Source organism: Sus scrofa, chromosome 10, assembly GCF_054392235.1.
Source record: "Sus scrofa isolate SSC_HxYL_T2T_F1_AM1 chromosome 10, Sscrofa_HxYL_maternal_Yorkshire_Landrace_v2.0, whole genome shotgun sequence".
Taxonomy (NCBI): domain Eukaryota; kingdom Metazoa; phylum Chordata; class Mammalia; order Artiodactyla; family Suidae; genus Sus; species Sus scrofa.
This window is the reverse complement of record NC_139392.1, coordinates 13,311,946-13,324,870: the sequence shown is the minus strand read 5'-3', so window position 1 is coordinate 13,324,870 and position 12,925 is coordinate 13,311,946. Positions and strand designations below refer to the sequence as shown.

Below are 12,925 nucleotides of genomic sequence, written 5' to 3'. Positions count from 1 at the left end.
AGGCTTCTAACATCCAGAACATGTTCACAGTCTGCAGCCTGGGCAACTGACCTTTATAGTCTTTATTGTCTTTGTGGAAAAGCAAACATCGCTTAAATTTAGTCAGGTAACAAGCGGAAGAGTCAAGAAGAAAATAATTTTGATCTCTATACGTGAGCAGAGAGTAATCCACTGTGTGTTGGGGACACAGCCATGATGAGTTATCCAAAAAGTAATCAGGAAGCAACCCATGTGGAACTGAGTGATTATAAAGAGTAGAAGTAGAAGGATAGGGCACTGGGAGATTCTGTCCCTGGATTTTGTCACTATCCACCTTCTCTATTTCAGAGTGCACAAAGATGCAAAGTGGTGTTATTGCTTTTTGCTTTTGGTTCAAATGCTACTTCCTAAGTGTGCCTTATGGTCACTGCTCTTATCCACTTCTGTTAAGCACTCACTCAAGGTCTGGTTCTGGATCATCGCATTCTTGCTCAGTGAGTTTTTTTCAGGTAGAGAACCTTGGTGGTGGTGGTGGCAGCACAGGTGATGACGTTTTCCTGACCAATGACAATTTAGAAGGGGACCAAAAACTCATGAGTAGAGACCTAAGCCCTATTTCTCTCGGCTCTTTCCTTCTCATCTTCCTCCTCCTCTGTGGTTAGTAAAGAATAGGTGTAAAAGAAGCACCACGTGTGCTACCTGGAACCTGCACCAACTCCTAAGTCCTTGCTGCTCCTGAGCAGTGACATAACATTGCTAGAAGCTTCTTAGAAATGCAGAATCTGAGACCCTGCTCCAGGACTGAACTCTGATCAATATTATGAGGAGGTCCCTGGGTGATTCCTATGCATATTTCTGCTGGAAAAGCACTTGTTTAGAAGAGACTATGTTCCAAACATATCGCTAGCACCTACTTTTACATACGCCTCAACTGATGCTGAAGCATAAGAGCTTGGCTCTTCATGCCGTTGGCTGTGTGAAGCCACGTAGAACTTCAGTGTGCCCCGGATATTCTGTCCTACCTTGGGCTGTTCTGTGTTGCTTCATGGATGTTTGCCTTACATGCCGTTTGTATCCTCTGTGTCTCTTTAGGTGCTATGTCTACCGTGGTGCTCATTAAACAATAGCCACAACTTGAGAAGTGACTATGTATTATATTTTACCAAGCACGCGCGCATTATCGCATTAAATACAATAACTTGGAGTTCCCATCGTGGCGCAGCAGAAACAAATCTGACTGGGAACCATGAGGTTGTAAGTTTGATCCCTGGCCTCGCTCAGTGGGTTAAGGATGCTCATTGCCATGAGCTGTGGTGTAGGCTGGCAGCTGCAGCTCTGATTCGACCCCTAGCCTGGGAACCTCCATATGCCTCAGGTGCGGCCCTAAAAAGGGAAAAGACAAAGTAAATAAATAAATAAATAAATACAATAACTCTATGAAGGAGCTACTATTTCTTTCTTTCCCCCTCTCCTTTTTTTTTTTCTTTTTTTTTTCTTTTTTTTTGTCTTTTTGTCTTTTTTTTTAAGGGCTGCCCCATGCGACACATGGAGGTTCCCAGGCTAGGGGTCCAATTGGAGCTGTAGCTGCCAGCCTACACCACAGCCAGAGCAATGCCAGATCCGAGCCACATCTGCGACCTACACCACAGCTCACGTCAATGAGCATCCTTAACCCACTGAGTGAGGCCAGGGGTTGAACCCGCGTCCTCATGGATGCTAGTCGTTTTGCTAACCACTAAGCCATGACAGGATCTCTTTTTTTTTTTTTTTTTTTTAATTATGAGAAAACCAAGGCCTTAGCGCAGCTGGTAAATTGTTGACTGGAGCTTGAATCCACGACTGTTGGACTCGGGAGTCTGAGCTTTAGGCACTACGTTCCATTGCCCACTGATGGACTGATGAATAAACAAATATATTTGGGGAGTTCCCGTTGTGGCTCAGTGGGTTAAGGACCTGACTTTTGTCTCTGTAAGGTTGCAGGTTCAATCTCTGGCCTTGCTCAGTGGGTTAAGGATCCCACATTGACGCAAACTGCGAAGTTCACAGATGTGGCTCGGATCCGTGTGGCCCTGGCATAGGCCCGGCTGCAGCTCTGGGCTCTGATCAATCCCTAGCCCTGGGAACTTCCAAATGCAGGTGTGGCTGTAAAAGGAAAAAAGAAAGTATGTGGTGTTAACCTGGAAGTCAGACCTGCTTTCATCTGGCCTGATGCTGTCTTGGCAGAACTACTTGTCAAGGCAAAAGAGGCCACCCTTCCCAGCTATAACCGGCCAATCTTCTCTACAGCCTCTCTGCCCCGATTTTCTCCCTCCTGCTGTATTTATTAACACCCCGCCCCATACCCGTCCTGCTTCCCTCTCTTTGTGGTTTAAGGCCCCAGCCCGCGTTCTCACCTTGCCTGCGTCCTCTGAGGACAGCATTTGGCCTGGCCTGGCCGAGGGGCACCGCGCAGGGAGCTTTTTCAGGTCACAGCCCAGGCTTTCTCCGCCCGACTGGAGGTGTCTGCCGAGCGGAAGGATGACCTTTCATTCGCGAACACCCAGAGGGCCAATCAGTCTGTTCTTGCTCCACTGAGAAAAGTGAATGAAGCGTTCGCCCCTGGAAATGAGGGTACAGAATAAGCCACTGGAAGAATAAACAAGCCCCACGCCCCTCAAAGCCCAGACAAAGCGGAAGCACTTTGCGTTCTAGGGCGCGGGGCCTCTCCTCCTCCTCCTCCTTGGACAATGGGGGGCCGCCCTTCACTGCCCAGGACCCCGCCGAGCAGGCCTTTGCACCCCAGCCGCACTCTGCCCGCGGCGTGTTCTCTTCCCTCGCAAGCGCGGGGCCAGCCTTTCCGCTCGGGCGCCTGGCAGGAGGCTTATGTAACCCGCACCTGCCAGGAGCCACTGACCTCCCCTCGCGCCCTGCGCAGCCGCACTACGCCCACAGATAGGACCGTGTGGCCAGGCCACGGGCACCCAGGGCAGCCTGGTCACCACAGATCGGCGGGAAACGGGAACTCTGCCAGGGGCCCCCAAGCCCGCCCAATGGGAAAGGCGGCCCCCAGGGGGTCCTCTCCCTCCGCAGAGCCCCGATGCCGCAGCAAAGCAGAGGCGTCCACTAGGGCTGCCGTGCAAGGCCACGAAGTCACCCCTCTGTGGACATAGGGCCGTCATTGATGTTTCTGTGTTCAGGAACTTTCACTCCCACAGGCTGCCTTTAACCTGGGAAATACCTAGAATTAGGAATCAGGGAACCTGCCTCTGGAAATTACTGTCTGCACAGCCTTGGGTAGATCTCCGCCTTCCTGAAGGGTTCCATGTCCTTAATGTGACAGGTTGGGCCCGTTTTGCTGGCCTCTCAGATGGCCGTAAGTTCTAGCATTCTCTGATTCTGCTAACTTCAGCTGTACTCTGTTATTTCTCGGGCTCCTTTTGTCCACCTCATGCTAATGTGAAAAAGGCCCTGACTAAAGTGAAAGTTCTAGCTTGTAACACAGCCCTTCTGCGTCTCCCACACATTCAGATTCGCCAGTGGACAGCTGAATAATCTAAACTCAGCTAGAAACCTTCCCCAGCTTGCGGAACCCATGCCAATGCACTTGTCCAGAATCTCACACATGTTCACCTAATATTCGTTCACGCTGGGTTCTAGCCTCAGCCTCCTGTGAATAAGGAGAAAAATTCATTTAAAAACCTTTCTAGAAGAAATTGCCTTTGCACTCCAGCCACTGACCTGAATGTTGCAATTCAATTCTATTAGGAGTGATCACAATTCAGAGGAGATTTAATGATTCCTCATTTTATGCAAACGAGAGTTTTGATTGCAAAGAGTCAACAACCTTTGTTTAAGCAGCTCAGCGGTTGCCTCTGTAAGGCTGCTCTGTCCCTCTCTGCTCTCCATCCCCAAGCTCACAAGCCAAATGGAAGAAACCTTCCTGGAAATTCGAAGAATTGAAACAATGAAGCCACGGGCTTTTCCCCAGAGGCAAAGAACAGTGCTGCAGCCGGGATGGTTTCCTAACTCGGAGCTTAGTTTCTCTCCAAGCCCCACACGCAGCCAAGAGCGGTTCTTTAGAAAGGCCACTCTTAGTCAAATGCCTGAAAATGATTTGAAAGACATGTCTGCACCTTGTAGAAATGGACCCTCCTAGAAGTCTGCCCTCGTGCAGCCAATTCCATGTTCTACCAAACATATATTTCAGTCAGCAACTCAGTACATAGAACTCATCCTTATTATCCCTGGCGGGGAAGAGAAATGCCCCATTTGCTCTTTAGAATCCCATTTGTAGTGAACTCATTTAAAACCCAAATCATAAAAACTTGCTGATCTATTGTTGCTATAGCCACTATGATATTGTGTAACTAACCATCCCCAAACTTCGTGCGTTTTAATAACCAGCATTTATTATCAAGTTCACAGGTGTGCAGACGTAGGGTGCTTTGGTTGATCTGAGCTCACTTAGGCTGGGTGGCCCTGCCAGGGGCTGCAGGATAGCTCCAGGCTGGAGAGGGCGTTCAGTGGCTCTACCTGTATTTTCTTGCCCCAAATGGGAAGGGCAGCAGCCTCTGAGGCGTCTTCTCATGCTGCATCTCTCAAGGACACAAGACAAAACGAATTACAGAAGCATTTCTCGGGCCTCTGCTGGGGTCCCGACTGCATATGTCCCTTGGTCAAAGAGTCACATGGTCAGCCCAGCCTTAATGGGCGGGAGATTACATGCCACCCTTAGTCAGAGAGGAGAGAAATTTCCTGAACAATAACCTAAACTATCCTAAATGTCTTTCGCTCAGATATTTAAAAACCCAGTGGCAACCACCTGGATAGCTCTCATACTAGTGATATTGGTTTTCTAAATTTATTAAAAATCAGTTGTTCATAAAGATATGTAAGTAAAGTAGCTGTTTTGCCAATGCTTGTTTTTATTTCAAAGTTCCTTCTTAAAGCTCTCTGCTTCCTTTTCTAGAGCATACAGTTAGTATTTTAATAAGAACAAGAAAAGTGGAAGGTTAACTTCAGCTCGGTCTTTGGCTTAGTGTCGGAGTTATCCCAAGACGGCTTTGAGAGTTCTAACCAACTTGGTGTCTAAAAGCTCTAGAAATGATTGCTTCTTAGTTGTCAGTTGTTGTTTTTTTCAATCACAGAAGTAAGCATTTTTACCTTTTTAGGGTTAAATGGATGAGCTTATCATTCCTCTGGTTCTTCTGTTCTCTTTTCCTCGGCGCTTGAATATCCTGCCTCCAAAACATCGGCCCGGAAGGAAAGCTCAGAATTCCGTATCAGCAAAAAGCCTGACTCCTGAGTTCCTCAGGCTGCATGTTTATCCTCACCGAACTTCCCTTTGAACAGAAAAAGCTTCTTTTCCCTACTGGAAATTCTGTTATTTTTCCCAGCTATTTCTGTTGAGTAGGTTACTTTAAGGCCGTTTCTGAATATTGGCCTGAATGCCATCTGGGCAAGAGAATTCTTTGCTGCAAGGGGGCTGCCGGAGCACAGGATGCTCAGCCGCATCCCTGGTCAGCTCTCTTAGCATCCCCCCGCCCCCACCTCGACCCCTCTTGTACAGGAATCGACATCTAACCCAGGTTCAAAGCAGGACATTTCTAAACTTACTTCAGAGACTTTTCTTGGAGTTTCCATCATGGCTCAGCAGAAGTGAATCTGACTGGCATCCGTGAGGATGCTGGTTTGATCCCTGGCCTCGCTCAGTGGGCTAAGGATCTGGCGTTGCTGTGAGCTGTGGCCAGGGTCCAGCATTGCTATGGTCCTGGGAACTTATATATACTGTGGAAAAAAAAAAAAAAAAGCTTTTCATTTCTTACACACGAGGAAAATGAGGCACAGAGTGTGGAAGTAACACACCCAAGACCCCGCAGCTGGGACTGGAGATGCGGGTTTTATGTCTCCTCAGGAAGGAGGCCCTGCCTCTGCATTCTGTTAGCTCCTGTATCTTTCCGCGTGTAAGATGCTCCTCGGGACGTTCAGTGCATGTTTACACCAAAAATCATATGGAAGAGCGGGGTTTAAGGAGGCCCCCTTGAAAAGAACAGAGTGACATTCTAGCAGATGGCATGGAGCACAATCTGCCTCCTTCCTCCCTGGGTAAGCGCCGGCCTGGGCCGCCTGCGCTGCTTCCTGCTGGGCCGCTGCTGGGGGAAAACAGACGGCGAGTGTGAGGCTGGACTGTGCAGCACAGGGACCTCTATCCAGTCTCTGGGGATAGAACATGATGGAAGATAGCATGAGAAAAATAATCTATATATATGCATGACTGGGTCACTTTGCTGTACAGCAGAAATGGGCACTGCACTGAAAATCAACTTACTTCAGTAAAATAATAATAATAAAGGAGAGGCCCAAAGAAAGCGCTCTGAGGAATTCCAAACTCCTGGTGAACTAAACTACCTCCCCTCCCCTCCCGTGAAGCCTGGATGTCTTACCCATCAGGAGGTTTGGTCTCGAGGGGTCTGTCATTGGAGTAGGTGGTGCAGGTGGTGCCAGTCAGATGCAAGACTTGGGGGCGCTGGGTGTGCTGCTCCAGGGCCCGGCCACAGGCATGTTTCTGGTGGGCTGCTCTTCAGGCTGCTGGGGTCCATCTGGACCATGCTTCTCAAAAAAATAAATAACTACAGGAAAAAGACCCCGACATGAGCTTGAGCCGGTGCATCTCAAGGCCCCCTGGCTGGGCCTGCACGTCTGCCAGGAGATGGGCATCTTTACAGCCCAAATCGTGACAGCCTGCAAGCCCTCTCTCCTATTGGTCACGTCTGTGATGTCCTGGCCTTCACCACCTCTGTCTGGCAAACAGCACATCTGTGGTCCCAGCCAGGGACATGGTGGCAGGTGGCTGTCACATCATTCAGACCTTCGGCCACAAGGAGCATGTCACCAGAGTACAACTCAGTGCTGCTTCCTGTAACTTTAGCTGCACCCCCGAATTCTCATTCTGACGTGACATGTAATGTCCTTGGCACATGGTGTTCACAGCTCTGGGTGTTTAGCGCCTCCCTTTAACCAGGGTCAGGGGGGAGCCACCAGCTGGGGTTGGGGGCAAAGGCCAGACACACAACCCTGGTGTCTTCTGCTGTGTCGTCGGGGGCTGGGCCCGATCTGGAGGCTGCGTGCGGAGGAGAAGTTTGTAGAGCCTGGTCCTTTTGGCTTTGCTTGTGCTGCTGCTCTCGGGAGTCACAGCTATCCTAGGGCCCTTATCCATGTGCCGGGTCACTGGGACACTCAACGGTCACCCATGACGTGTTTGGGTAACTTGAGTGCTGAATGGCTCTATTTAAAAGATGTTTTGTTTAAAAAACAGTCTTTAGCTAATTGGGGTCTTGGTATGTTACGTAATTATTTGGTATTATTTTGTAATTATTTGCCTGTGCCCCTTTAAACTCAGTAAATGGGGAGGAAGGAAGCGTAAGGTGATACAAGGGACTCAGTTGGCTTTTTGTGGAGAAAAGAAAGTCAACCCCCCAAATTTACATTTTAATATGTAAATATATATGCGTACATATTTTATACACAAATATATATGCATATATAAACATGGGTCATATATTTAATATATAATATGAATTATTGTATATTAAAATACATATATATATTTTTTGCTTTTTAGGGCTGCACCTGCAGCATATGGAGGTTCCCAGGCTAGGGGTCGAATGGGAGCTGCAGCCACCCGCCTACATCACGGCCACAGCAACACCAGATTTGATTCGATCTGCATCTGCGACCTACGCCACAGCTCACGGCCATGCCGGATCCTTAACCCACTGAGCAAAGCCACAGATGGAACCCACATGGTCATGGATACCAGGCACTTTCGTTCCTACTGAGCCACGATGCGAACTCTAGCCATGATGGGAACGCCACTTTTTTTTAATGTATTTTTCACGTTGTATTGAAGTCTAGTTGATTTACGATATTGTGAATGACAAAGTGATTCAATTCTGCATATACACACACCCATTCCCTTTCAGATTCTTTTCCCACATAGATGATCACAGAATATTGGGTAGAGTTGTCTGCGCTAGACAGCAGAGATTCAAAGTAAGAACAAAGAATTACATTGCACTGTTGTTTACAGAATGGATAAACAAAACATCCGTTGTGTACAGGGAGCTATATTCAATATCTTGTAATTAACCACATGGAAAAGAATGTAGAAAAGAATATATATATACACACATCACTTTGCTGTACACCAGAAACTAGCCCAACATTTAAATCAACTATACTTCAATTACAAAAATTACATTGCAAAATTTATTGAAGAGTTGTTATATGATAGGACAAGGGTAGTTTTATTCATATCTGTAAACTTTATATTTAGAGCCCCTCTTTTTTACTTAGTTATTTAAAATAAAAATGTTTTATATTTTTCAAGTAGGATTTTGTGAAGCAGAAACACCTGTGCGTTACTTACATTCGCGGCTTCACTTACCCTAACACAGTCTCATCAGTTGCCTATTCTGGGCACAGGAATATGTCAGACCTAGTCCTGGGCCTGGAGATTTCCTGGCCCACCAAAGCCCAAGTGTCTGACTCTGACCTTGAAGGCCTTCAGCCACCTGCTTGTCCCCTCTGCTGGCCTCATTGTGGTCGGCCTGGAACCTTGGCAGCCACATGAGAGGTCCTGCTCACGCATCTTCCACCAGACTTTCCCTGACCCTTCTCTGCTCAGAGACCAAGTTCCCGCAAGAGTGAGCCTGCAGGGCGTGTGGACCATTGGCGACCTCCGGAGCTGGAACCCTGGAGGAGGCCCAGCTCTGCCACTGCCTCGCTTCCTCTAGTCTGAGAGACATGAGTTTGAGGGATGGGAAATAAAGTCATCACTTGTGTTCTGCCCCGCTCCAGGCCCTGCGATGCGATGGAGGAGCAGAGTCTGCAGCTCCATCCTGGGCTCCCACTGACCAGGGGACTTGCCTCAGCCAATGGGATACTAGCGAGCAGTGGTTTGAGAAACATTTGCTGTTTGAGGTTTGCCTGTGCCTTGCTGCTGTTGAAATCTGAGAAGACCATGCATTTGAGATGCACTGGCCAAATGACCATGGAACAAGGCCAACTGGCAAAGCAAACAAATCCCTTCTGTATTTTGGTCCTTGGTTTTTGGTTAGACTGGAGACTGAAAATAAATGTGGCATTTAAAGTAGGAGGGAGTTCCTGTTGTGGCTCAGCAGTGTTACTAGCTAGTTAAGAACTGACTAGTATCCATCCACGAGGATGTGGGATCAATCCCTGGCCTTGTTCAGTGGGTTAAGCATCTGGCATAGCAACAAGCTGTGGTGTAGGTTGCAGATGCAGCTCGGATCTGACGTTGCTGTGGCTGTGATGCAGGCCGGTGGCTGCAGTTCTGATTCAGCCCCTAACCCAGGAACTTCCATATGCCACAGCTATGGCCATAAAAAAGAAAGAAAAAGAAAAAAAAAAAAAAAGAGTTCGGGAGTCCAACAGGCATGGGTTCAAATCCCAGGTTGTTTCCCTAGATGAGCAGCACAGGTAAAGTAGCTTTGTTTCTGTCCAGCTGAATTCCCGCATCCATAAAGTCGGGACAGCAATTCTAACCTGTTTGGGCTATTGTGAGGATTATACGAAATGTTGCAAACAAGACCCTCAGGTCTTTTTTTTTGGGGGGGGGGTCTTTTTGCCTTTTCTAGGGCCACTCCCGCTGCATACGGAGGTTCCAGGCTAGGGGTCGAATTGGAGCTATAGCCGCCAGCCTATGCCAGAGCCACAGCAACGCAGGATCCGAGCCGCATCTGCAACCTACACCACAGCTCATGGCAATGCCGGGGGTCCTTAACCCACTGAGCAAGGGCAGGGATTGAACCCTCAAGCTCATGGTTCCTAGGCGGATTCGTTAACCACTACGCCATGACGGGAACTCCCTATCTGGTTCTTTTTTCTTTTTAGGGCTGCACCTGCAGCATATGGAAGTTCCCAGGCTAGGGATCGAATCGGAGTGACGGCTGCCGGCCTACACCACAGCCACAGCAACGCCAGATCCGAGCTGTGTCTGTGACCTACACCACAGCTCACTGCAACACTGGATCCTTCACTCACTGAGTGAGGCCAGGGATTGAACCTGCATCCTCATGGATACTAGTTGGGTTTGTAAACTGCTGAGCCACAGCAGGAACAGCTTGTCCTCCTTTTTCTTTGCACAACCTTGCGATGAGTTACACAGACCCCAAACACCGTATCCTTAAGCAGAAAATACAAAAAGCTCTGAAACCAAACTTTTTCATGTTACATCTAGGGCAAGTTTATCTCATTTCGTGAGAATAGTCATACATTTTGATGGAGAAAAATTGTTATGTGTGGCTTTGGAGTGAGTACTGCTTCAGACCCCAATGCGAGTATTAAAAAATACTAGTTCCCAGATTATCTCTCTAAATCCGAAAAGAATGCTTTATTCCAAAACCTCCCCTGGCTGCCGGCACGTGAGATCAGGAATTATGGATCTGTTCTCTCCCACACGGTATTCCGTGGTGTGCTATTTTATTCTTTGTGTTCAAGTGCCCTGGACTCTGAAGTCCTGGAAGACAGAAACTGCACCTGACTCACTAGTTCGTCTCCTTTTCCTGGTACAGTGTCTGCACATCATCAGCGTGCTTCAAAAATGAATGCGCAAGTTAATAGAAGAAAGATGGAACGAAGATACGGCGATCTTCTAATTAAAGATGAGAAGCTACCACTAATCCGCAGGTTGGTTAGGAGTTCCTGGATGTCCCAGTGAACTAAGACTGGAAAAGCTAGAAGAAGCTGTAAAATGCTTTTAGTTTTTGAAACACATCAGCTTTCATCCATTCATTCATTTAAAGAATCGTTAAACTTTGTTAAACTGTTAACTAGCGTCATATAATAAGCTACCATGGAAATATTTGAACAGTAACAACAAATAGCAACACCCAAAAGCAGAGAAATTCAGAAAGAGATGAAAAACTTTGGTACCGAGAAAGGGTTCGATTCAATTGAAATTAGGTCTTTTTTCCCCTCCATGTAAGACACATAACATCTCTTTTAAACCCTTCATCTAAATAAAAAGTTAGAGTTAGCAATTCACTATGGATGTTTACATTATTTTCCTTGGGCATAACACAATCTCTTTGTACTCCTTCTTGTACGTACTGAATGGTTCTTTCTAAAGGATGTTCTCACAATGAGTTTTGCTATAGATACTAAGAAATTGGTGGAATGTGCTATTAGCTAGGGTTCTGTCAGAAAGCCAGAAATGAATGTCAGTGTTTGGAAGTGGAGAAGTTTAACTCGGGATGTGAGAGGTTGTCACACCTCTGGAGGCTGGAGGGCGGAAGCAAAGATACCTGCTCTCTAGGTACCCAGGGGGCAGGGTAGCGGGGCTCTGAGGCCATGCCACCGCTCTTCAGGCCACCGATGGAGCTGATCCTTAGCCGTGCCCAGAGACACTGAGGGTCCAGGATTGCAGCTCGGCAAAGTGGGTGATTCTCAGGAGGCCTGGACCTCATCTGCAGACCCCTCCCCGATCCGCCTATAGTGCCACCCGCCCCTCTTCCATTTCCTGTGTCTCAGGCAAACACCTCTCACGGGTGGAACTGATGCCCCAGCAGCCTGGGAAATGCACTCCCTGGACTTTAAGCCCCCACAGCACACGGGGCAATGGACAGGACAGAGAGAGCACCGAGCATCCACCAAAAATGTCCCCCAAGTTTAACCTTCCTTGCAATTGTTGCATTTCTACCCAAGCATTTCATTTCAATTTCTCCATGGGGCTCCAGGAACTAAACACACACACACACACACACACACACACACACACACACACACACACACACACACAAATAGCAACAACAACAACAAAGCAAGAGGAAGAGAAGAACAAAGACTTTTCTTCACTCAGGGTGGTTTATTTTGTTTTCTGACCTTTTAAAAAAACATGACTTTAAAAAATCAAAGTCACAACATGAAAACCGTTCTAACTGAATGACCTCAAAGGGTAGGTAAGCGTGTAAACAGCAGGGTAACTATGACTCTCAAGGTGCCATCCAGCGAAACCACAACCAAAGGAACGGGTGTGGCGGGATCGGCGGGAGAGAAGACCCTGCTGAACTTGACCTGGGAAATGGCTTTGTGAAGCTTCCAGGGAACTGGGTCCCAAATAAAGATTAACATACAGGGAAATGGCAAGTTTATGTACAGAACCTCAAAGGGACGGAATTTATGTGCTCTGTCTTATGTTTAGTGTCTTTTTTTTTTTTTTAATTTGCTTTTTTAGGGCTGCTCTTTGTTTTTTTGTTTGTTTGTTTGTTTTGAGGGCTTCACAGAAGTTCCCAGGCAAGGCGTCGAATCAGAGCTACAGCTGCCAGCCTACACCACAGCCATAGCAATGCCAGATCCAAGCCATGTCTGTGACCTACACCACAGCTCACGGCAACGCTGGATCCTTAACCCACTGAGTGAGGCCAGGGATCGAACCCACATCCTCATGGATACTGGTCGGATTCGTTTCTGCTGCACCACAATGGGAACTCCTATTTTTTTTTTTTTAAGTGACACCATGTAACCTGAAGTCTTCTTGCACTTCTAATGCAGGTAGAAAAGTGGGGGTGGGAACAGCGTCATGGAGCAGTGAGAGATTATAAGGAAGAATATTCCTCAGTTACTTTAGAACTGAGCTTCAGGCTTATATTATTTCTAAGAATAGCTATTACGGTGATAACAAAGGGCTGCTGTTTTCCTGGCCTCAGCTGATCTAACACAAAAGGCAGCGTTTAATAAAGTGATTAAAGGTGTATTTGACCCTAGGTTGTGTCTTTAAGGTCAAAAGTTGGACAGAAAAGGGAAGACTTTCCTTTCAGACTTTGCACAGTTGGCCTAATCTCTGCTGATATAAACCATCCCAAAGCACCACCTAAAACCAGAAGCAAGCTCGGATCAAAATATGACTATTGAGCTCTTTGAGGTATTGCGGAATGAGCACTTTTAT

At 47.3% G+C, this 12,925-nt stretch overlaps 2 protein-coding genes across 2 annotated transcripts in view; both read right to left on the bottom strand.

Annotated features, from left to right (window-relative positions):
* Positions 1-12,925, bottom strand: part of LOC110255634 (uncharacterized) — a 601,290-nt gene that overhangs the window by 74,692 nt on the left and 513,673 nt on the right. Inside the window, exons 7-10 of the mRNA XM_084979194.1 lie at positions 6,402-6,587; positions 5,575-5,745; positions 5,122-5,300; positions 2,373-2,577 (exon numbers count right to left, since the gene is read on the bottom strand). The gene's annotated coding sequence lies outside the window, so the exon portion shown is untranslated. The remainder of the gene's footprint in view (positions 1-2,372; positions 2,578-5,121; positions 5,301-5,574; positions 5,746-6,401; positions 6,588-12,925) is intronic.
* Positions 1-12,925, bottom strand: part of DISP1 (dispatched RND transporter family member 1) — a 1,033,384-nt gene that overhangs the window by 906,615 nt on the left and 113,844 nt on the right. The gene's annotated exons all lie outside the window — the stretch shown is intronic.